A 22,333-nucleotide genomic window follows, 5' to 3' on the forward strand; every position below is an offset into this window, starting at 1 on the left:
GTAAGGTGCACGGGCCCCTTTCCCAGGCAGTGAGGCCTCCCCACGGTAGGCCTGAGAGACGCGTGGTCAACTCCCTGGAGCTGTGTGATGCCCAGGGCTGCAGAGGGCTCCCCCATACTTTCTTCTCTTCTCCCCTTCTTATGCCCTCCCTTGCCCCTGCCCCTGGCACCTCTGCCTAAATCTACCTTCCTCCTGCCAATCTAGGATCACTCTGGGGTAATCCAGACCCAGACACAGCCACACTCAACAGTGTTCAAATCAGCTGCAGCTTGTCCCTCCTGAGTCCATTTCAGCAAGAACCATCTCAGAACCACCCACAGCCTCACCTTCCCTCACAGCCCCGCGTGATCTTGATGATTCTGCTCCCAACCTCTCCCTCCCTCAAATCTCCTAGACTTAACTATTCCTAGGAGTCCCTGCCTCCGTCCCAGCACGGGAGGGTTCTCTAGACTGTGCACACAGGTACAGAGACCAGAGGATTTCAGGAGTCCTCCACTCTCTGATTCATTCCCCACGACAAGGCTGGTAGCCAGCAAGTCCCAGCAATCTTCCCGTCTCCTACTTCCCCGAAACCCCCACCACGCATGCTGTGTTTATGGGCATGTGCAGTCATGCCAAGCTCATGCGTGCTGGGGATCTGAACTCAGATCTTCACGCTTACACAGCAAGTGTTCTTACCCACTGAGCACCACACCCCCACCCTAACAAGTCTGCCCTGACTCCAAGGCAAAGGCCACAGGTCATAATGAGATGTTCCCAAGCCACGCCCCTACCATAGCTACACTACAGAGCCTGCCTGCCTGCCCACAGCACCTAGTCCTCCCAGACCTCTCCACGCCATCAGTCCTCACCCAGATCTGCTACCCACGGCCTCTTCATTCACAAAGTCACACTCACCCACCCGGACCAGGTTGTGGGATCGTGGGAAAGTGTCACCCCTGCCCTGAGTTTCAAGTTCCTTAGATAAGAGGAGCATTCATACCTTCCAGGGTGGCCAGGTAGTCCCAGAATGACAGGCTCCACATGGATTTCTGCCTAAAATCGACACTTAGGGACACAGACTGCTTCCTTTGCCATCGAATCTGCTTCTGAAGCTGGTTCAAAAGCAGAACTGACCATAGCATCATCTTCAAGTTGCTAGGCTGTGGGGGATGGAGGCCCGAGATGGAGGGCCTGGTGCTCACAGATGAGCACCAAGGGAGCCAAGAAGATGAGCACACAGGCTGTTCCTGCAACAGCAGGGTCGTATAATCTGTGCTATGAGACCGTATGAGATCCTCCCCGGACTCTTATCGTGAGTTTGACAATCTACAGAACCCATCTTTATGGAATATGTCACATGTACTTTATGAAGAGTTTTGATATAGTTACATCTTAAGCTTTATCGTACACATGGGATTAATTATCACCAAAATTTTTTCACCAAATTTTGTTTTGTTTAAATATTAATAAAATAAAATATTTGGGGTTGACTCTCAGAGCTTGAACCAACACTGGCTACTAAGTTGTACCAAACCAAACTGCCTTCTTGTTTCCCACAGATCCTTACTCTGCCAACCGTGATGGTCACAGGGACAACGCCCCCAACACCTACTAGGACATGGTGGTCACAGGGAGAACCCCCCACACATACTAGGACATGGTGGTCACAGGGACAACCCCCCTGATATCTACTAGGACATGGTGGTCACAGGGACACCCCCCCACATCTACTAGGACATGGTGGTCCCAGGGAGAACCCCCACACCTACTAGGACATGGTGGTCACAGGGACAACCCCCCACACTTACTAGGACATGGTGGTCACAGAGACCCCCCAACACATACACACACACACACACACACACACACACTAAGCTGTGGTGGTCACAGGGACAACCCCCAACACACACACACTAGGCCGTCGTGGTCACAGAGACCTCCCAACACACACACACACACACACACACACACACACACACACTAGGCTGTGGTGATCACAGAGACACCCCCCCAACACACACACACACTAGGCCGTGGTGGTCACAGAGATCCCCCAACACACACATACACACACACTAGGCCTTGCCCAGGTCTGGCATAAAAGGAACCTAATGAGAGCTGGCCAAACAAACTCTGACTGACAGGTGGAGAGCCCCCAAAGCCTCGGAATCCCTGTGGTCAGAGACAGAAGTTATCAAGCAACTCAGCCAAAATATCTAAAACAAATCATACCACACACTGTAGAGTTCCCAGGACTTGCAAAAATCAACTGACGGCTTCTGGTCACATTCCTGTTACCATTCCTAGGTAACAAAGAGGCTATAACTATCTCGTCTTTTCCTTAAAGAGAGAGAGACTGGGGTTCTGTGGGGAGGCCCTGTTTAAATTGCTCAAGATAAAGCTGAGATCTGTTAAGTGGGTCCTCTGTATACATCCCCACCAGTGGATATCTGGAACTCCCAATTTACAGATTAGGAAACTGAGGCACAGAGAAGTTAGATATCTATCAAGTTAGTAAACAGTGGGACCTGTGTGACCCCAGCCCTGACTCTTCAAACATCTGGGATTTCTATCGCTTGCCTGGAGCGATCCTTGGACATCTCAGTAGCCAGAGGCTGGGATCCATTCCCCATGCTCCCCAGAGTTCCTAGGAAACTCACCACCCTGATGACTCCTGCTGAGCCCCCACCCCAGAGATGGATTTTCTCAAGACCTTGGCAGGTTGGTTTGCCAATGTCTGAAATGGTCTACTGGCAAATCCACTCCTACCAAAATACCCAACTGCACAGACTCCTCCAGACAGCATTCATTCTCCCGTGTGTCACTCGGGGCTTACTTCTGCCCTTCCCTCAAAAGTAGAGATCAAGTCACTCACCTCCAGGGCTCAGTGGGCACAGAAGAGGGCTAGGCAAAGGCTGCCAGAGGCTTCAAGGGAAGAGACTGGCATCCCTGGCAGCCTGGAGAGCCAGGGCTAGGAAGGGCACACTTCAAAGCAGAAACTCTTGAAAGTAGAAACCCATCTATCCCGTATCCTTCCTCAGCTACTGTTATTCCATAGCCAACAGCAGGAGGAGAAAGCCATCAGAATAGCCCCAAGGTCTGTCCCAGACTTGCCCTCAGGCCCGGCAGAGTGCCAGCTATCCCTAGTGGATGTTCAGGAACATCCCTAGCTTCAGATCCCACCCCATGGAAACGTGCCCCACCTGTCCTCACCACGACACCGGGAGTTCTAGCAAAGACTGGAAACTACTTGACAGGATCCTGGCTGTTAGCACCACGGCAATGGTCTCTCAGGCTGGTAACACCGCTGTCCTCCCTGGTTGCCTCTGCTGGCATGCAGTTGAGGAAGCAGTGGATAACAGGAGTGCAGCAAGATCAGGTGACCTGAGTTCAGGCTCTGGAGGTCTCTGGAGTCTGGCTCCCTGTCACTTGCTGGATAAGCCCCTGGAGTACAAGTAACAAGAAAGGGGGAAGAGCTCCCTACAGCAAGAGACTGGTAGAGCTGGTACCTTCCAGAGTGAGCAGTCCCAGGGCAGTCTGCTCAGCTGAGGGTTGAAGGCTGGTGTGATGCACAGAGCTTCTGAGGATCCAAATGGTCTCTCAGTACTAAGGTGCGTGAGGGATACGCGGCCCCTCCATCTGTGCTTGGGACTTCCCGTTCCCAAGACTCTGGTCCCCAGACACCACCAAAAGGAAACTCCCCCACCACGCACTGCTCCAAAAATAGCTGGGACTGCCACTTCTATGGTGAATGGAACTTGTTACAGCCCCCACAGAGGCTCCTGCTTACCAGGAAGGACAAGCTTGTGGCAGTGGCCACCAGATGATACAGAAACTTAAAACAGTACCAGAGTCCACCTAGGATGGCCTGGTCAGCTCCTCATTTTATCCACCAGGAAACTTAGGCAGAAGGGTGAGAGGTCTCTCTCTCTCTCTCTCTCTCTCTCTCTCTCTCTCTATCTCTCTCTCTCTCACACACACACACACACACACATACACACAAACACACACTGCCGCTACCCTCAAGTCGATGCCATGCTCTATACACAGGGCTTTTCCCTCCAGGCTTTCACTGCCACCCATCACCTGGCGCTTAGACAGTGGGTGCAATGAGTCAGTCTGGACCCATCTGCCTGTGTTCCATCCCACCAAGCATAAAAGTCCTTGTCCCTCTAAAAGCCTAGCCCTTCCTGGCTGGCCAGATGGCTTAGTGGGGGAAAAGGCTCACTGAACAAGTGTGAGGACCCAAGTTCCAATCCTTATAACCCAAGTAAGCTGGACACAGGAGCACTCCCTGTGAGAAGGGAAGTAAAGGCCACAGGATCCCTGGGAGCCACAAACAAGAGACTGTTTTAAAAAGGTGGTGCAAGGGCTGACAGCTGCAGTGGTCCTCTGATCCCCCACGTGTATTCACACACATGAATGCATGAACACATACATGCGTTTTTAATAAAAATGAAAGTCTGACCCTTCCTCTTCTTTGCTTCCAAGGCCATGAATGAGGGTCTGTCAAACACCAGTGCTGGTCTGCGACATCCCCCACTATGTGCCCTGGAATTCTCATAGATTAGATGGACAAGGACAGGATCTACTGTCCCAGCATGCCAGAGGACCATGTCACATCACAGGGGTCAACGTGCTTAGCTGACCCCTAACAGACACCCAAACAGTGGGGTCATTGTTTCGTTTGATTCCACCCTTACTCGGGCACTGGGGTTTGCTCTCTAAAAGAAGGCCAGAGGTCCAGGAACTGCGTTCTTGGAGCATTCCCAGGCTTCCTCCCCGACCCTGCCCCCACTTTTCCAAGCCCTTCTCGTTGTCTCTTCCATGCAGAAACTGCTGAAAGTAGAAAGCCCAGGGTGCCACAGACAAAGCCCTTGTTCTTGCTGGGGCCACAGCCAGAAAAGCATCCAGCAGTGTCCCAGAAGGAGCAAGGATGGTCGCCCATCACTTCCTGCCATTGCTACCCTTCCATCCCCAAAGTCCCAGTAGCTAGACAGGTGGGCAGGACTAGACTGAGGAAAAGGGGTTCCCAGCAGAGGACACAGGATTGAGAGGCACAGTGGCAGGCTGGATTCAAGTTCTGATGCTTCCACACGCCACACCATGTTCTCTGGATTCTTACAAGGGATGAGGATAGCATTTACTGTCCCCAGGCTGCTCCAGACTCCACTCCACAGGCCACACCTGCTTTCTCCAGAACAAGAGCTACTTCCACCCTGCACCCCATCTGAAGTCCCACTATTGTGGGGACTGACACTGCCATATGGCGGCTGAAGCCGCAGAGGATGTGCTGTACCAGACTCTGGCACTGGGGCTCAGCCACCTGCCAATATACCTTCCCTGCCGGCCCCAAATGTCGGGCATATGCCTAGCAACGGCTCCCTTGGTGACAGCTGCTGGGCCCAGGCCAGCCAGCCATAGGGGCTGGACTCTAAGGCCAGGTCCTGGGTAAGATTCTCCCAAGGAGGAAGTGGTCACAGACCTGTGTCTTCTACAACCTCAATAGTCTGGTTCACAGAGAAGGTTCCAGACAAACTGGGTGTGGCCCTCCTGAGAATCACAGAGAGATTCCTCCACGATCTCCAATGGCATTGTCTCCTTGGTCCAATCCTGCCACCCACATGGCCACACAGTCCTGAGTTCTGCAGCTCCTTCCTATGTCTCTGGACCAGATGTTTCTGGATATGAGCTGGATCTGGAGCATGTGGCCACTGTTTTCAAAGAGTAATTTTTGTTCTGCCTGTGTGGAGGTGCGGCACATGTGTGATTTTGTGTGCACGTTCACACGTGTGTGGAGACCAGAGTTTTCAATCAGCGTCTTCTACTGACACGGAGCTCCTCACTGACCTGAAGCTTGCCCTGGGACTTTGCTTCCTGTCTCCCAGCACTGGGATTACAGTTTGGCCACCACAAATGCCCAGCTTTTTATATAGGTCCTAGTGACCTGGACATTGGTCCCCATGCTTACATGGCAATGTCTTATCCACCAGGCTATCTCCCCAGTCCTTAATAAGTGGCCACTTTTAACTCCACCTGAGGGACTTTGGCTCCGAGTTGTGGCGTACACAGCATGGTGGCCCAAGACCTGGGCGCTCACAGGGCTGCTTAGTCTCAGGAAAGTTCAAGACTGTCTCTGGCCTCAGTTTCCCCACCTACAACATGGCACTGGGGTGATCCTTTTTGTGTGATGTTTGACAAAGATGATGGGGGATTTGTCTGGGGTACCCTGAACTGAGCTGGGAGTCTGGTGTCCAATCTCATGCTTAGCTCTTCCAGGCCTGGAACATCCAAGGATGCTTTCTGCATGTTGCTGCCACCATGTGGGGGTTCCTGTCCCCCTCCCCCATGGGCTCCCAAACACAACCACAGTAGCAGTTTGTGACTGGAGAGAACGCTACACCCAGAATTCCCCTAACTGCCAGCTGCCAGGTCAGACCTCTTGAGGACACTGGCAGTAAGCATGCTCACAAAGCCGCCCTGTAAGGCAGTCTTTTGCACCTACAGATGAAGAGACAGCTTTGTCCACTGTGTTCCACCTGAAGAGGGAGAGCTTGGCTGGTCCCTGGGTGGAATACATCCCTGCCTTCTGGGAAGAAGCAAATTTGGGGGCAGGGGCGACAGTCAGACCAAAGTGCTTCACTATGCTGCTTCGAGAGATCAAGGAGTCTTCTGGGAGGCAGTCTGACCCAGGCTCTGGAGTCTGAGAGCTCCAGGTTCAAATCCTAGGCTGCCTCTGTCCAGGTACCTCTGTAATTCTGTCTTCTGAAAGCAGCGGCTTTTGCAGGACCCACTGTGTGGGGCTGTATAAGCACGTAAATCCCTTCAGTTGCCCAAGCACACAGGAGCTCACGCACGGCTGCTGTGACACCATGAGGATGAACTTCAGAGCCAAGCAGTGCTCAGTGCTCCCGGGAACCCCAGGCTTGAGGCACTCAGGGCCTCTGGTGGACCGCCTGAAGCTGGGACACAGCAGAGACAGTGTTTCACAACTTCCCAGGAGGAATCTGAGCTGCCCCTCCCCCACCACTTCAATAACATAAATCTTGGCCTGGAATGGAAAGGGACACTGTATATTTACATGACGACTGTGCCTCATGATCACAGGTCTCGTGGTCCTGGAGGCAGCGTGTGTAGGGATGACTGTGTTCCTAGGAGAGTCACTATTTTCTTATGACTTTTATTGTCCATTCTATCCTGGCATTTACAGGGCTCTGCTCTGGGCCTGGCAGGAATATGGCACACGGCGGGCTGCGGCGGGGGAGTGGGGGGATGCTGCATATCCTAGCTGTAATGCTGCAGATTGTCCTCTGGGTTCATCACCCACCAGGTTTGTGTGATATACAGATCCCAGAACCTCAGTGTGGGACCTGAGGGCATCTAGATGTAGACAGTCTTGAAGCCCTTGTGGCCTTGTCGGAATGGTGGGTGTGTCGTGGCATTGCGGGGGGAGGGTGATGGGTAGGGAGGTGTGCTGAACTGTCTACACTGGCTTGAGTAGCTTGGTAAGCTTTTAGGGGTTTTATGAGACAGTTGAACCCAATCATGGGAAGAAATTAGCAAATAGTATAAATCAAGGGAAATTGCTTTGTCAAACATTCTTTAGGGGCAGAAGGGCTGCCCACCAGAGCATGGGAGAGGACACAGGCTGAGGAGCTGTGACTCCTTGCTACACAATGTGACTCTGAGCACACTCCTTCCCTTTTGTAGCCCTAGCCTCCCCCTGTATAACATGGGCAAACACCTAAGCTCCTTGGGTATGAGAGGACTGCCATACATTACAGGAATTCCCTAGTGATGTCTGTGTATAACAAACTGGCTACTGTCACTTGTCATTTAACACGAGCACCTGTTTTGTATCAAACAGTAGGAGTCAGAGACACAAATATCTTGGGGTATGTGGCACTCCTGATGGTCTGCAGACGGACTGTCACCCACACCACCTCACAGGAGCTCCTGCCAGCCTTGGAAGACGGGCAGAGCAGGAATGGGACTCATCTCTGAGGTAAGGAGAGGAAGCCAGCGGGGACTGACACACAGCAGGTCCCTGATCAGGCATCACAGTGACTTGGTCCCACTGGCCTGTGTGGCTCCTGCCTAGGAACTCCCAGGCTAGCCAGACAGTCCCCTGTTGGTACTGGGTCAACCAGGAAGAGGACAGACAGAAGACTATGTGTCTGCTGTCCTGGATTCTGGTCTGGGCTCCTGGCTTCCCTGCTCCACATCTTTTGCCTTAGGGCTTTGGGTCCTGATGAAAGGGCTAAACTCTCAGTGCCCCTGATATAATACAAATGATCTCCTGTAGGCCTCATGGCCTGGTGATGTGTCCACAGACCTCCACAAGCCTTATGTCAGTATCTGTTGTGGCCCAGTGTGGTCCCAAGTGACATCCAGGGTCTCTTGGGTGAGAAGGAAGAGAGGACTGGATATAGTAGAGCCCCCACGCACTGTTGCTGGCTTCTTCATCTACACATTTCACAGAAGTGGAAATTGTAGCCTGGAAAGTCTGTGGTCATTGTCCCCCACTCCCATCCTCCTGCCCCCATAAAAGTCACACCCTAAGTTGGAGTTGCCAGATTTTTTGTCTGGGTGCCCAGCAGAAACAAGGACACTACTACAGTCCTGATACCTGGTGGCCCACAGCGGGGGTACCCCAGCCATTCAGCCTCAGCTGGGAGTGGTGGCTGTGTCAGTGTCCTGGAAGAGTGGGGGAAGTGCCGAGAGAGAGGGCTGATGACTCAGATAACCTTTGAGGTGGCAAGACAGAGGAAGCGGGTGGCATTTATGGGGGTGTGCTTAGTTTCCTAGAAGGATGCGTCATCTGCTTCTGTTTAATCAGCAATTATCCTGACCATCCGCAGCCACCTGTGTTTGGGGTGCACCGCATGGCTGGCCTATTTCTGCAGCAATCACAGGTGAGCAGGTCAGAGAACAGACAAGACAATAGGCTGGGGACTCAAAGCTTCAGACTCCTTGGCCAAGAGGTTAATTTTTCCATTTGCAAGAACAGAAGAGACCCTCCAAAGCTTTATATGAAAGAGATGGAAAAATGGAAAAACAGCAGCTGAATAGTAGGCAGCGAGGCCTCCGCCAGCCAACGAGACTCCAGACACTGAGGGTCATGCGACTTCCTCCACAGAAGACAACTGAGAAAGTCTGACTGAGCAGGAAGGAAGGGACATGTCCACAAGACAACAGATCTTGTGTGCAGCCTCGGTTTCTCCACAGCCCAGCTACATGAGTCCTTAGCCTTCTAGGGGGGTCTCAGTTTACCCTCGTTCACCGACTCAAGCACAATCCCTTAGTAGCCCCGTGAGGCAGGGCTGCTATTATCTCCATTTTGCAAAAGGAGAGAACTAAAGCACAAAGGTGGCTACCTGAGCCGGGGGAAGCCAGCTGACCTGGCTCTGCACTGCCCGCTCTGACCACGGACAGTGGGTGCTGGCTGGGCCCTAGCATTCTTCCTGTTCAGAGAACACTGCATAGCGACTAGAGGCCCCAATTAGGCAGCAATCACAGTTTGGAGACAGTCTCAGCTACTGCTGCTTTTTGGTGAAGTCTAATTTCTTCAGTACACTTAGCAGCCTTTATAGGCCAGGGCCCAGGAGTCCCTCGGGAGGCCCCCTAAGTCACAGCAACGACTGGCCTGTCTCTTTGAGCCTTGCTGAGAGGTGTCCGTGCAAACAGGAATGGATGACCCTACTGTGATGTCCGTTTTGGAGTGTTACACACAGGTCAGCCTCGAAGACTGCAGGAGGGAGAATGCCATTCATGTGTCCAAGAAAGAGAGGGAAAAAAACATCTATTCATAGTCAGACATAGCTGTTCTGTGGAAGTGCCACTCCTGATACAACAAGCAGACATGCTGTGTGAGGGATCACGGAAGACTGTGACCTTGGAGCAGCCACGTGGAAGGCTCAAAGACTTGGGTGGCCACTAAGCTTTTAAAATATGCCTGGACATTCAACCATGCAATTCCAGAGGGAGCATGGTTCTGACCTAAAACCCAAGCTTGTCTTCCCAAACAAAATTCTTCCAACATTTTTCAGTTTAAACAAACAGCCAGCCAATTTGGTTTCTCTTAACTCTCCTGAGTAAGGAAGGAAACAGCCACTAAGTCACATGTTTATGCCCTTCCCTCCCCATGCCATGCACAGGCCACGTACGTGTATGCACCAACTCACGCCAGGAGGCCAGCGCTGATGTCTCAATAAGGAAAGAAACTGGGGCTCAGAGAGGAGCAAACTCACAGGGCTGGGGACAGCAAAGAAAAGGTCAAAATCTGGGGGTGGGCCAGGAACGGTGGTGCACGCCTTTAAATTCCAGCACTTGGAAGACAGAGGCAGGTGGATCTCTGAATTTGGGAGTGTTCAGGCATACCTGTAACCCCAGCGCTATAGGGCGCGGACACAGGAGGATCACGGTTCTCACTGGTTGGCTGCCTAGGTATAGGTTCAGAGAGACCATTTTAAAGAAGTAAGGCAGAAAGTAACAGAGCAGGACATCTGATGTCCCCCTCTGACTGCTACATACACAGCAAACACATGCGCACACCCACAAATCCAGTATGGTTTTGTGAAGTATGAGGTGAATCCTGCAGAAGCTACTGACTGCAAAATTAAGAGGTGGCCTCATCAGAAATAGAAATGCAGGGAAAGTTCTGGGGTTAGTACATGAGGTTCTGGGCTCTGGAAGCACATACTCCCTTTACAGGCATCTAGAAGCCTCTAGAAAGGGGCCCTGGGGTATAATGTGCCCTGGGCATCCACTCACTATGCCCAAGGGAAACTGGGATAACTATCTAGGAACCACCTAGGTCCTCTTCCTCAGACACTGGGATCTATGGGGGAGGGTTGTGCTGAAGACTCAGGAACTTCCCTGGCTCTATTCATAGTTTTATCAACACAAGATCATCATTTAAAAGTCCACCTGCAGGTACCACCATTCTCCTCCTCCTCACACGAAGACCTCTAACCCCTCACACGAGACCACAGAAAGGGCCCTAGGGCGATGCAGTATTTCCTCGGAGCAGAGAGTCCCTGGGAGTGAAGGGCAGGATAGGTGTTCAAAGCAGAAGATATGGCATATGCATTCTCACAGCTTCTTAGCGTGTGTGTGCAAATAATTACACACTAGGAAGAACCAGCTGTGTGCGGGGACAGAAACCAGAGACGGCAGCAAACCCGAGGAGTCTCAGCAAGTCCGTTCCATAGGGCTCTGTGCCGACCTACTCTCTTCCTTCCAATGCTCTTTTTACGCAGCACCAAGTATTGGAAACATCGCTAAATAGGTCATGTGAGCATTCAAAGCCTGAAACACCTTTCTTGTGTTCATAGTTCATGCCCACATTCGACCTCCATTGTATGTGCATGGAACAACAGAAAAGAAACAGCAGTGGGAATTCTTCTGGGGAGCCCTGCCAACAGGCAGGCCCTCAGGAGCAGCGTGCCATCAACCGGACTGTTCAGCAAGACTTTACAAAGCGACTACTGTGTGCCAGGCCCGGGGCCCTGTGTTGGGCACAGGAAGGATTTACACCCTCACACTTACCTAGTTTCCCTTCCTGACCTGGACAGGACCAGGATGGTACTTGTACTTCACAGGAGAGGCAAGGGTGAAGCTTAGAATCTGGGTATGGGATGTGCGTGCCTGCTCAGGATTTCTCTGGGATACCCAGAACTGCCTGACCACAGAACCTTTGCCAAAAGAGATAAGGGTCCCTGATGAACAAACAGGGACTGATTCCCTTCCTTCCTCTATCCACTAGCTGGCTGCCAGAGCGAGAACGGAGCGGAATGGCAGGGCTTTATCACTCTCCAGACAGTTCTTCCTCTTGAGCAGCCAAGGGAGAATTGACGCTAAACTCTGAGACACTCTAGGTCCTCAGTTACCCCAGCTGATGCCTCCAAAGGACTAAAATGATGGCTTGCATTAAGGACAGACTTGGTGAACGTGGCCTGGGCAGCCTGCCTCTGCTTCCCAAGTGCTGGGACTAAGGGCATAGACAGTCACTACGTTGGGCTAACTTTAAATTTTTTTTAATTTCAATTTATTTCCAAACTAGAAATACACCATCTTTCGGAGGCTGCAGAGACAGCTGCAGCTCCAGCAGTCCCACAAGCACATCCCAAGGGGAGCCCACCAGCCATCTACAGGGTGCAGGAGGCTAGATGGACTCAGTGAAGTTTCAATCTATGATGCTCTTAGCTGGATTGTAAGTTGAAACATATTCATAGGCCTTTTGCAAGTATAACTGAGTTAAACTGAAGTCATGCAGGATTAGGATGAGCCTTAATCACTGGAGTCTTTCGGTGAAGGGAGAGACACAGACAGACAGACAGACAGACAGACAGACAGACATGACAAGGGAGGCAGACCATGCTGGGTCTACAGCTCAAGAATGCCAGGGTTGAGAACGTTCACCAGAAGCTGGAAATGACTCTGCTTTAAGAGAAAGCAGCCCTGTACCCTGGTTCCAGACCCCAGGCTGCATCAGTGAGCATTGTGTCCACTGTGTTCTGTTCAGGCTGAGGTAACATGGTAAAGCAGCCTAGGAGAATCGGGGCAGACTGGCACTCAGAGGAACTGGCACCCACTAGGGGTCCCACTCTGCTCCCCACCTCCCCATCCAGAGGAAGCATGGTGCTGGCTCCTGGACCTAGGGAAGTTCAAAGACCTGTAGTGCCTCCTTCCCTCAAGTTTTGAAGACAGACATAAGGCTGCCAACATCTTCCAGCATCTGAAGTAGAATTCCCACCCATTATCACCGTCCTTTTGGGAGCAAGGACACATGACATCAGAAAGTCACTAATGCCAGGCTCTCATTTCACTGGGACCACAGTTCCGGGGCTAGTCTGGTTCTGGATTCAGGGTGCAGGGAATTAAGTTGCTGTATCAGAGATTCCCTTCAGTCCTGGCTGAGGAGGGTGAGTCTGAACCTCCTCATATTCTCCTGTGGGAAAACAAAGGTGTGCTCCCTGCTGGAATCTGTGAGCATTCCAGCAAAGGCCCTCTGCTGGCAGGGAGTGTTGACAGAGCTCCAGAGAGGTCACGACAGGAAGGAAAAGGAAAAGCACCAGATCTTTTTGTGCAGAGAAGCAAACTACGAAATTTCATAATGTGTAGATTTGAGGGCCCAACATCTCCAGGTCTATTCAGACTCACCTCATTAACCCGAGCCTGGTCCCTGAAGAGCGTGGGATCAGATTCCTTGTGTTCAGGGAGGGGCTCTCAAAACATGTGGCCCTAGTGGCCTGATGACCAAATGGACAAGGGTCACTCTGTGCTTTGAGAACATGGCACCCACGTCTGCCCTGCAGTCAGCAGAGAGAGCAAAGGGACGTGTTCCTTTCCAAGGACGCTACCACACCAGAACACACTCCCCAGCTGGGGCCAATGGTCACAGGGCAGCAGGTGGCCTCAAATGATAGGGTCTGATGCAGCAGAGCCTCCCAGGGTATGCAAGTCCACCTGCCCTCCCTCCCTCCCATGTGCCCCACAGGAGCAGAGTGGGCCCTTCTCAGGAAGTACACTCTTTTCTGGGCTAAATGCCCAGATTCCTGGAGCAGTCACAGGACACACTTGAGAGTGGAACTGGCCACAAGTGTGGATTGGAAGTTTCTCAGGGCAGTGTGAAAGTGTGGGGACACATGCAAGCACACCCTGAATTCCAAGCTCAAAGCTGGGCCCCTGTTGAGTCCATATAGGCAAGGGCTCCCACTAGGCCCTTAAGATGTGGCCGAGGGACCTGCTTGTGCTCTAAGAGCGATCCATGTTCTTTTTGAGACAATACTGAGCTTATTCTGCTATTTCTTGAAAGCATCATGCCTGAGGGGCTGGAGACACAAGCGGATGAAATGAAGAGAGCCCTGCCTTCCCAGACGGAGACAGACAGAAGCCAACGGGCATGTCACTCCGACAGCTGGAGGTGAGGCCAGCAACTGAGGGGGAAAAATCAGGGGTTCTGGTCTCACAGGTCACGGGGCTAGTTAACAAGATTGCTGCTAACTACTTAGGACATGATGAGATGCAAAATAGAACCAGGCCCCCTGGAACAGGAAGCTAGGGTGGGCTAGTTTGGGGTTCAACTAGTTCCATGTATCAGGGGAGACCCCAGTCACTCCTTCTTGGCTGGAAAGTTATTCTTCTGACACCTACTGGACCAGCCTACTAGGTTCTAACTCCTGTCGCAGACCTATAGAAAAGTATACATTGCTCTCACCTCCACTCAGCTGCTCATTCTGTCACCAGCAGGACTATCCTATCACACCGCCACATACCCAAAGTGACCCTGGGAGCCCTGACATTGTCTGAGACACTTCAGGCCTGCCAGGGGAGGTGGGGGCAACGGATGACCCTGGCCCGCATACGCGGTAAGCACAGGTGGGTACTAATCCCCAGAGCAACTGCTCTCAGAGCAGGACCTCAGACTCTCCTAGAGAAAAGCACTGAAGAAGAAAGCCTGGGACTCAGTCACCACAACCACATGTAGGGGCTCCTGGAGATTGGTGAGACAGTCGGGGAAACCTGGAGGCTGGATGCATCAGTTGCAGGGGCTTGCATAGCCAGGCCTTGGCTGACACACTCCCGTTAGCTCCGGCTTCTCTCATCCGTGGGAATCAAAACAGCTTTTCTGATGGGGGTGGGGTGGGAGGACGGCGTGCAGAAACCTGAATTCAGGGAAAATAGCACATCTGTGGCACTTTTCCCCCAGTGCTATGAGCTTTACATATTTTATCAGCTTTACATATTTATCAGCTATTCCACTTGTCTCCAGCAAGTCAGTAGGTGTGGGCCTTGATTTTCACAGGAAAGCTATGAGCGAGACTGAGGGTGCTGAGGTGAGGGGCCTCCCACCCAACACCCAGGGGAGAAGCAGCAATTTGTGCAGGGTGAGAGCAGCCTCAGGCATGAGCAGGTTTTGGGGCATTAGTCTTATCCACCCTGGCTAGGCCATGACCTACCCTAACCCCTACGGTGTACACACCTCTTCCTAATGGACCATTAAGACTCCCAACTAAAATGGTCATTCTTGGGCTCAACACCTAAGACGTCTTAGCTATATGGCCCCATCTCAGGTAACCCCAAGCGACTTGACATGTCTTTCCACAAAGTCTCTCATGTTTCACCAGCTTAAGGCGACGATTCTGGGAGGTAATGGCCCGGGGGCTTCCCGAGGAGACAGCTGAGGGCTTACCATCTCTGTGTGGCTCTAGGTAAATCTCTCCGCCTCTTTAAGTGGTGGGTTCCCTTCACACACTGAGCACCAGGCTGGTGAGATAGCATGGTAGAAGGGAGAGCTGACTGCTTCCTAAAGCTGTCTCCTCACCTCTACCCCACACCCAAACACCACAAAATAAACTGAATTCAAGGTCGGGCAGGGGTACAGAGTATTAGACCAGTCTGAATCACACAGCAAATGTTATCCCCCAACAAACAACATATAAATAAATAATAAGCTGTCTAGAGATGAGCACCAGCTAACAGTGTATGTAAAGCCCTGGTGGGTGTGCTGATAAAGGGCTAACAATAGTGGCAGGAGCTACTGTAGTTTAAACATGCATACATATACACACGCACACGTGAGCACACACATGCGCACACACAGCACTGTTAAGAGAATTGGCATCTGTGGAGCAAGTGTCAAGGGAGGCCCCCTCTAGACACACTCTAGGATCACAACCCCTTGTACTTGCCTTTGGGACTTGTTTCGCTGTGATTTCCAATTCCCTCTCCCTGTGACTCTTCTGGATCCAGAGAGTCACGTGGTGAGAGCATGCAGCCCCCCTCCTTCACTGGCCCCAGGCCTTTGTGCAGAGAATTCTCCTACGACCTGGGGCAAGTAAACTACAGAGAGTCGTGGGATCTGATCTGTGGTCCTGTCAAGACTCACAGGCTTCCCAGCTCACCCCTCCCTCCAGGCCAGCTCTAACCTCTACCTGTCCCTTCCACCCTAACAGCTGCAGTGCCCTGCCCCTAGTTGCCACAGACCACACCCTGGTTCCAAACCCTTCTAATGACAGGTGGAGCCCAACTCTGTCCTCTACAGAATTCCCTAGCAGCAGATCTGTGAGTTCAAGGCCAGCCTGTGCTACAAAGTGAGTCCCAGGTCAGTCAGACTACACAGTGAAACAAACAGAATCCCCTGTAAATCTAGGCACAGTAGAGGCACTCCACGGCTGGAGACAAAGAGTTCCAGGCCAGCTAAGCTACACAGCAAGATCCTGTCTCAAGAAACAAAGAAACAAATCCACAGGAAGTGCTGGAGACATCTGAGCTGCAGTGTTTCTGCAGTAGAGCTGGACTCCTCTACCCAGCTGGCCTGCCAGTACTGCCTAGTCCAGCTCAGAGCCAAATTCTGGAGCCAGGCAACAAGCAACACCTGAGACCAACACGGGACCCTAGAGCTCAGCACAAGGCAGGTGTGTGGGGGCGGGGCCTGACTCTACCCATTTGTCGCCGATGGGTCTGAGCTTCAGGACCTCCATCTCCTGAGTCACCTCATCATGGTCATATGAGTGGAGAATGAGCTTCAAAGATGAGGAGACTGAGACACAAAGCTAAAGCTGTTTATACAGAGCACTCATATAGGAGGCAGAACTGGTTTAAATATGTAGGCACTTAAACGTCATCCCTAGAAGCTTAAAAATGCTTTTTACAGACATTTACTGTAGAATTCCACTTGATGGCTCTCAGGGACTCCTAAGCTTTTATCAGTCCTTTCTTTGGGTACCCATAGATTCCCCACTATGTGCTTAGTGCATCCCTCCCTCCTCTAGAGTTAATTGTGTTGACACACAGTATGACCAAGAACAACGGTGCCCCTAAGATCAGAGCCCAGGGTAAGTGTCAGGCCCTCTTTACTTTCTGGTGAACATAGCAGACATTACTAATCAATCCTAGTTTCCAAAGCCATGGCAGCTGGGTATACCAGGCAGCTTCAATCTATCAGAGCTGGCACTAGGTGTGACAATCGTTGCTACTCCTATAGCAAATGGGTACATAGCTCTCTAGTCTCTCCTTCACTCTCAGGGTCCCACACCCTGAAATTTTCTTGGGTCTGCAAATGGGCTATAGGAGTTTAACATGGCCCAACAGTGAGCCCAGATATCAACTCGCTTGTAAGAGGAATCACGATGAAATGGGGCAGGTTGGTGGCAGTCAGATGGTGAGCTCTCTGTCTGCTACCGTCTGAAGCCTCCAGGAAGAGTATCCCTAAGTTGAAAAATCAAGGTTCATACCCTAACCTCGATTCAAAAAACATGTAACTCTGGGCTGATGCTGTTCAATTGGAATATGGGCACAAAAATTCCCACACCCCACGACCTATACAAAGCGGCCCATAAAATGCTGGGATGTCTTTCTTCCCTTCCTCTGCACTCAGCAGGGTCATATCTGTGTATAAGCCAGCACATGCCCTGTCACTGCCCCTAAGGGTACGTGGCCAGATGGTGCCCTTCTCTGAAGCCTGCAGCCCTCATCACCCAGGGAGCCCACACTGTGTAGGATCTGTCCATGCTTGCTCTTTTTCTCCTTCACTCCCCCTCTAAGCAAAGCTGCTTGGCAGCCAATCCTGCCTCTGTCCCCGGGCAGTTCCACAGGGCCCATCTTGTCCTGCAGAAGTGATGGCAATAATTCTGTTAATGGGAAGCAAGATGAATGGTACCCTGTGCCCAGAGTGGATGAGGCAAGATGGAATGGGGGGCTGGGGGAAGAGAGTGTAGCTGGAACGCACCCTCCTTTGGGGCCTTATTAGGTCTTGAAAGCGCCACTGCACACGCTAAAACCTGCTTTTGCCAGCAGAAGCCACATTTTACAAATATACAACAACAACAACAAAACCCTGTAAGTGGTAAGCAAACCCCAAAGACTTGGCTCCCAGGCTGCAGCAAGGCGACAAGCCGCTCAGTCTTTCGTCTCCTGACTCCCGCTTTAAACAAGTGTGTCTAAATGCCAGCTCCCTGCTTTGTGAATACCCAGCACAGCTTCCTCGGCTGTTTTAGGCCCATTTGCCAACGATGGGATGGGACGGCTCTGAAGACAATTTCTTCTAAAAGGCTTGTTTGTTCCAGATGCCATAAAGCCCTAGTGTAACCTGGCTGACAGCCCTGGGAGGGATCTGACACAGGCCCCTCGCCATCACAAACACATATGCAGAATGCTGTCATTCATCTCCTGCCCTGGCAATCGGTAGCATTTCGAAAGTGTTTTTGCAGTGAAATAGGTGTCCTTTTCCACAATTATGCAAAGAGCTTTCTCTCTACACCCTCTTCTCAGTTTGGAAACAAGCCACGGAGGTGTCTGTCAGGCTTCAGTTGCCAAATGGAAGTTGAAGGTAGAAGGTGATGCTGGTGTGAGGCAGATCTAGAAAGCAGACCAGAGGGTCAGGGCTGTGTGATCTCGGCAGTCTGGAACCTCTTTCGGCTTCAGCCTCTTCATCCCAGGACAAGGTAACCCCGTCCCCCCCTTCCCAGCACCAGGGCTTGCCCCTATTCTTTTGAGCATACATTTCCATGGCACCCACTGCCCTGAGAGGCAGCTGCAGCTCCTCTGCTAACCACTGGCACAGGTGTGCAGAGGTTAGAGAGGAAGGTTTGGGGCGCAAGGCCTGGGTTCAAACTTGCCTTGGCTGAGGCCCTACTAGGTGGCACTAAGCAAATGATCCAGCCACACTCAGCTGCCCACTCTGGTCTGTAAGGTGGAGCTAAGTACACATGCTTCAAGTCACAGCTAGGATTCAGTGTGACTACATGCCCAGTCCAGCCCAGGGTCAGTGGCCCTTAGACAAGAGTGTAAGGAAAATCCCACACTCCCCTGCACCCTTCAGAGAAGAGCAAGGCCTGAGGGCATGCCAACACTGCAGGCTGGGGAATGCCATCAGTTCCCAAACACAGCCGCCTATCCTTCCCTTCCCATTTCCCTTTCAGAACTTCCCCAGTGCTCCTGGGACAGTAATGTGACTCCTTGAAGCCAGGGACTTTGTCCCTGTGACTCACCAGTGTCTTTGAACAGTGCAACAGGGCACTGGTCATTTAGATAAATGAATGACTAAATGAGAGGAAGGAGAGGGGCAGGGGTGGGGGTGGGGGATGCGAGGCAGCCTGAGCATTACAGGTGCCCCAGGCTCTAGACGAGTGGTGGTGTTGGTGCCCTTCCCAAGTGAGTGGGTCAGTAACTTGGTCATTTGACAGCTGTTTCTTACTGCCTGTCAACACCGTGAGTCATGGTCCTGCCCACTACCTGGCATGGAACTGAGGGCTAAATACAGAAACGGAAACTCGTACCACCCCTGGCTTTGTAAACCAGAAAACAGCAGGCACCCTGGGAGGAGGCGACAGCTCAGGAGCTACTGTGGGCAAAGTGGGGACACGTTGGCCTTGGCCAAACCAACTGCCCACCTCCTCCCTCTCTGAGCAAGGATGGCTGCAGATCTTGGCCCTACTCGGAGGCAGATGCAGAGAAGCAGCAGCACCAAGAAGTGGCCAGTGTCCAATCCCTACACTCATACAGTTGCTGCTGCAGGGCTGGAGGCCATGCAGCAGCAACTGTGGGCTGCATGTCGAGGGCATAAACCTAGGCTTGGACACTTTGGGTAGCTTTGGGTCAAGGCTTCCTACTGATACTGAACCTCAGTTGTCCAAATCTGAAAGATGGAGCCATCACAGCATGATCAGGAGGACTAATCAATGAAGGCAAAAACACACACAGCACTTGGCTGGGCAAACTGTTGCATAGTTGGCATTTCTCTCCTCCAGAATCTCATGCACACATGCATTCGAGATGCCAAACTTCCATTCCTCCAACTGCCTGCTCTTAGCTTGACTGCAGAGCTAGAAACATGTCTGTGTTAGCAGAGGCATCGAGTCTCTCTTCCCAATGCCTTGGGACTCTGGGGCTCTTGCCAAGCAAGTGGGTCAGAAATGTGGTTGTTTGATTGCTAACTCGTGTCACTCAGAGGCAGGAAAGCTGACGGGATGGATGCGGGTGCAACTATATCCATGGTTGGCTCTACGGTGTGTCTGGCAAAAGAGGCCCAGAGGAGAGACCTGCCGGCTGAGTGGTCATGGTCACTCCAGCGGATCAGTGGTCTGGATGCAGAGATCATTTCCTCTAAATGATCTGGTCCCCATAATCGTATACAGAGAACTGACAAGGGGACCTTCTTGTTTTGAAATCTGATGGCGTGTGACACTTGTGAAACTAACATGGCCAATCAGCCCTGTCCCCATATGGGTTCCAAGTCATACCCTGGTTCACCTTTGGCGTTCTTGTTACCTTTGATATCTGGGAGAAGCCTGGAGGAGTGGGCTTTTGGACCTTCAGTACATGTTGGTCCTGTCACCCTAGGACAGGTGCCCATTGTCTCCCTCATACAAATACCTGTCACCCATGGCAGAGTAGAAGTCAGGTAGACCCCCACATGGAATGGCAGAGTGGGATCTTCTGAGGGTCTGTTCTCACCCTGAGAGTTCCAATGCCCAAGAAGGAAACACTACATGACAGGCAAGGAGAGTACATATGAAAGAAAAGAAAATCAGTTTTCTGTTCTGGTTTCTTCAGGGTTGGGGGTAGGCTTGAAACAGGTCCTCATCTATCCCCCCCCTCCCCACTCCCAGTAGCTGTGACGACCCTGGAATTCTGATCCTCCTGCCCCACCTCCTGCAACTACAAGTGTGCATTGCCTGAGGGTAGACAAACACTCTACATACCAGCCCCTCCCTCCTGGATGATTTTGTTTGTCAACCAGGACTGTTTTACAAAGAAACTCCATCTCAAAAAACAAGCTAACTCAAGACAGGATGCTCATGTGAATGTTCCATTCGAAGTCGCCAGGGAATGGTCTCACTGGTTAGCCTGTTCAGGTGGCTCCCTGAAGGCAGGGATGACAAAGCTGGTTCTAGAAGGTGAGCAGGAAGTGAGGACCTAGTAACTTTACTTACTGGCCAAAGCAAGGGGGTGAGGCCAAAACACGGGGCCAGGGACTAAGGAAACTATCTGCAGCAAGCTGCTATAATGACTACAGAACCAAGAATGAAGAAAAATGCAAGAGTGAGAGCCAGCACACCTGAGGGTGTGCCCTGGGCAGACATGCCCAACTATGGCAGCCCAGCCTTAGCTGGATGCTCATGGTTTCGATTCCTGTCACTTTTTCCTGTGACCAGGAAAGTTCAACAAGCATGTAGCAATGGGCCCTCCAGAACGGGCGTGGGGGCAGGCATGGAAGAATGGCACAGCGGCAAGAGCGTACAGTGCAGCAGCAGCTTCTTCCTGGATATCTACTAGCTGCATGTCTGCTTGAGCCTCAGTTTCATCCCCTCCTCCTAGGGGTGCTGTGATGATGAAATACAATGAAGTCACTGACAGCTACAGCACACAAGCAAATGACTGATACACGCAGCTGCTGCTACTGCCCCATACCCCAGAGTCGTGTGACACATCTCAGAATGGAGAGAATGCGCTCCCTCCTTCCTAGCATCTGCCATGACTCTGCTCCCAGACGCCTCTCTCCCCCCCATTGTTATGTCGCATCAGTCCATAAATATTTAAACAACATGTCATCAGATTATTATAACATATGATCCATAGCACTGATGTGCAGCAGTTCTGTGCATTTGGGCTTCATTTTCAGAATATCAAGACATAAAATATTTATGTATTTAGCCAACCACGAGATCTCACATTCTGTCTCAAAATGCTGGGTGGTGGCAAGACGCTGAACTGAGACGCAATGTGTGAAGGGGTGCCTTGTTCTCACATCGGTTTCTGGGGCATCTGGATTGTTTCTGGTTCATTCAGGGGACGTCATCACGTGGCCTGTGAACAGTGGCTGACTTGGTTGATCATAGCAAGCAGACAGCCAGGCCCCAAAGAACTCATCAAACTAGTGCATGCCGGATGGATGGTCTACGTGCCTGCGTCTCTACGGATGTGCACACAGGAGGAAGTACACTCTTCCCACAGTGCCCACCAGTAAGTGAACAGATTCACCACAGCCCACAGCCCATAGCCCCACCTGGGTGGCTGGCACACAGGAAAGACTCAGGGCCATTAGAATCCTGTTTCTTTCGAGCCCCAGGTCCCAATACCAGGTCAGGAACCAAGTAGGGTTGAGACAATATAGCTGGATAAATGGCAGTTGAAGAAATTGCCAGATAAAGTTGTGACCAGATTTAAAAATAATTATTAGATAATAAATTCATACACAATAATGACATCCCATCTGCCAGTGTGATTTATACTGTGTAGTACCCTCAGGCCCGAGACATATAGGCTCTCCAGTAACCGCTTGGGAGTAGGAAAAGGGTTTTTCTCCCCCTATGTAATTAAGTATCTCGATTGCTAACATTAGCAC

General features: G+C 51.6%; 1 protein-coding gene across 3 annotated transcripts in view; it reads right to left on the reverse strand.

The window, feature by feature from the left end:
• Positions 1 to 22,333, reverse strand: part of Nek6 (NIMA related kinase 6) — a 74,173-nt gene that overhangs the window by 39,782 nt on the left and 12,058 nt on the right. Inside the window, exon 1 of one of the 3 annotated variants that reach the window (XM_038336435.1) lies at positions 13,147 to 13,241. The exons of the other annotated variants lie outside the window; for them this stretch is intronic. The gene's annotated coding sequence lies outside the window, so the exon portion shown is untranslated. Of the gene's footprint in view, positions 1 to 13,146; positions 13,242 to 22,333 lie in introns of those variants that run through there. 3 annotated transcript variants of the gene reach the window in all.

This window comes from Arvicola amphibius, chromosome 7, assembly GCF_903992535.2.
Source record: "Arvicola amphibius chromosome 7, mArvAmp1.2, whole genome shotgun sequence".
Classification (NCBI taxonomy): domain Eukaryota; kingdom Metazoa; phylum Chordata; class Mammalia; order Rodentia; family Cricetidae; genus Arvicola; species Arvicola amphibius.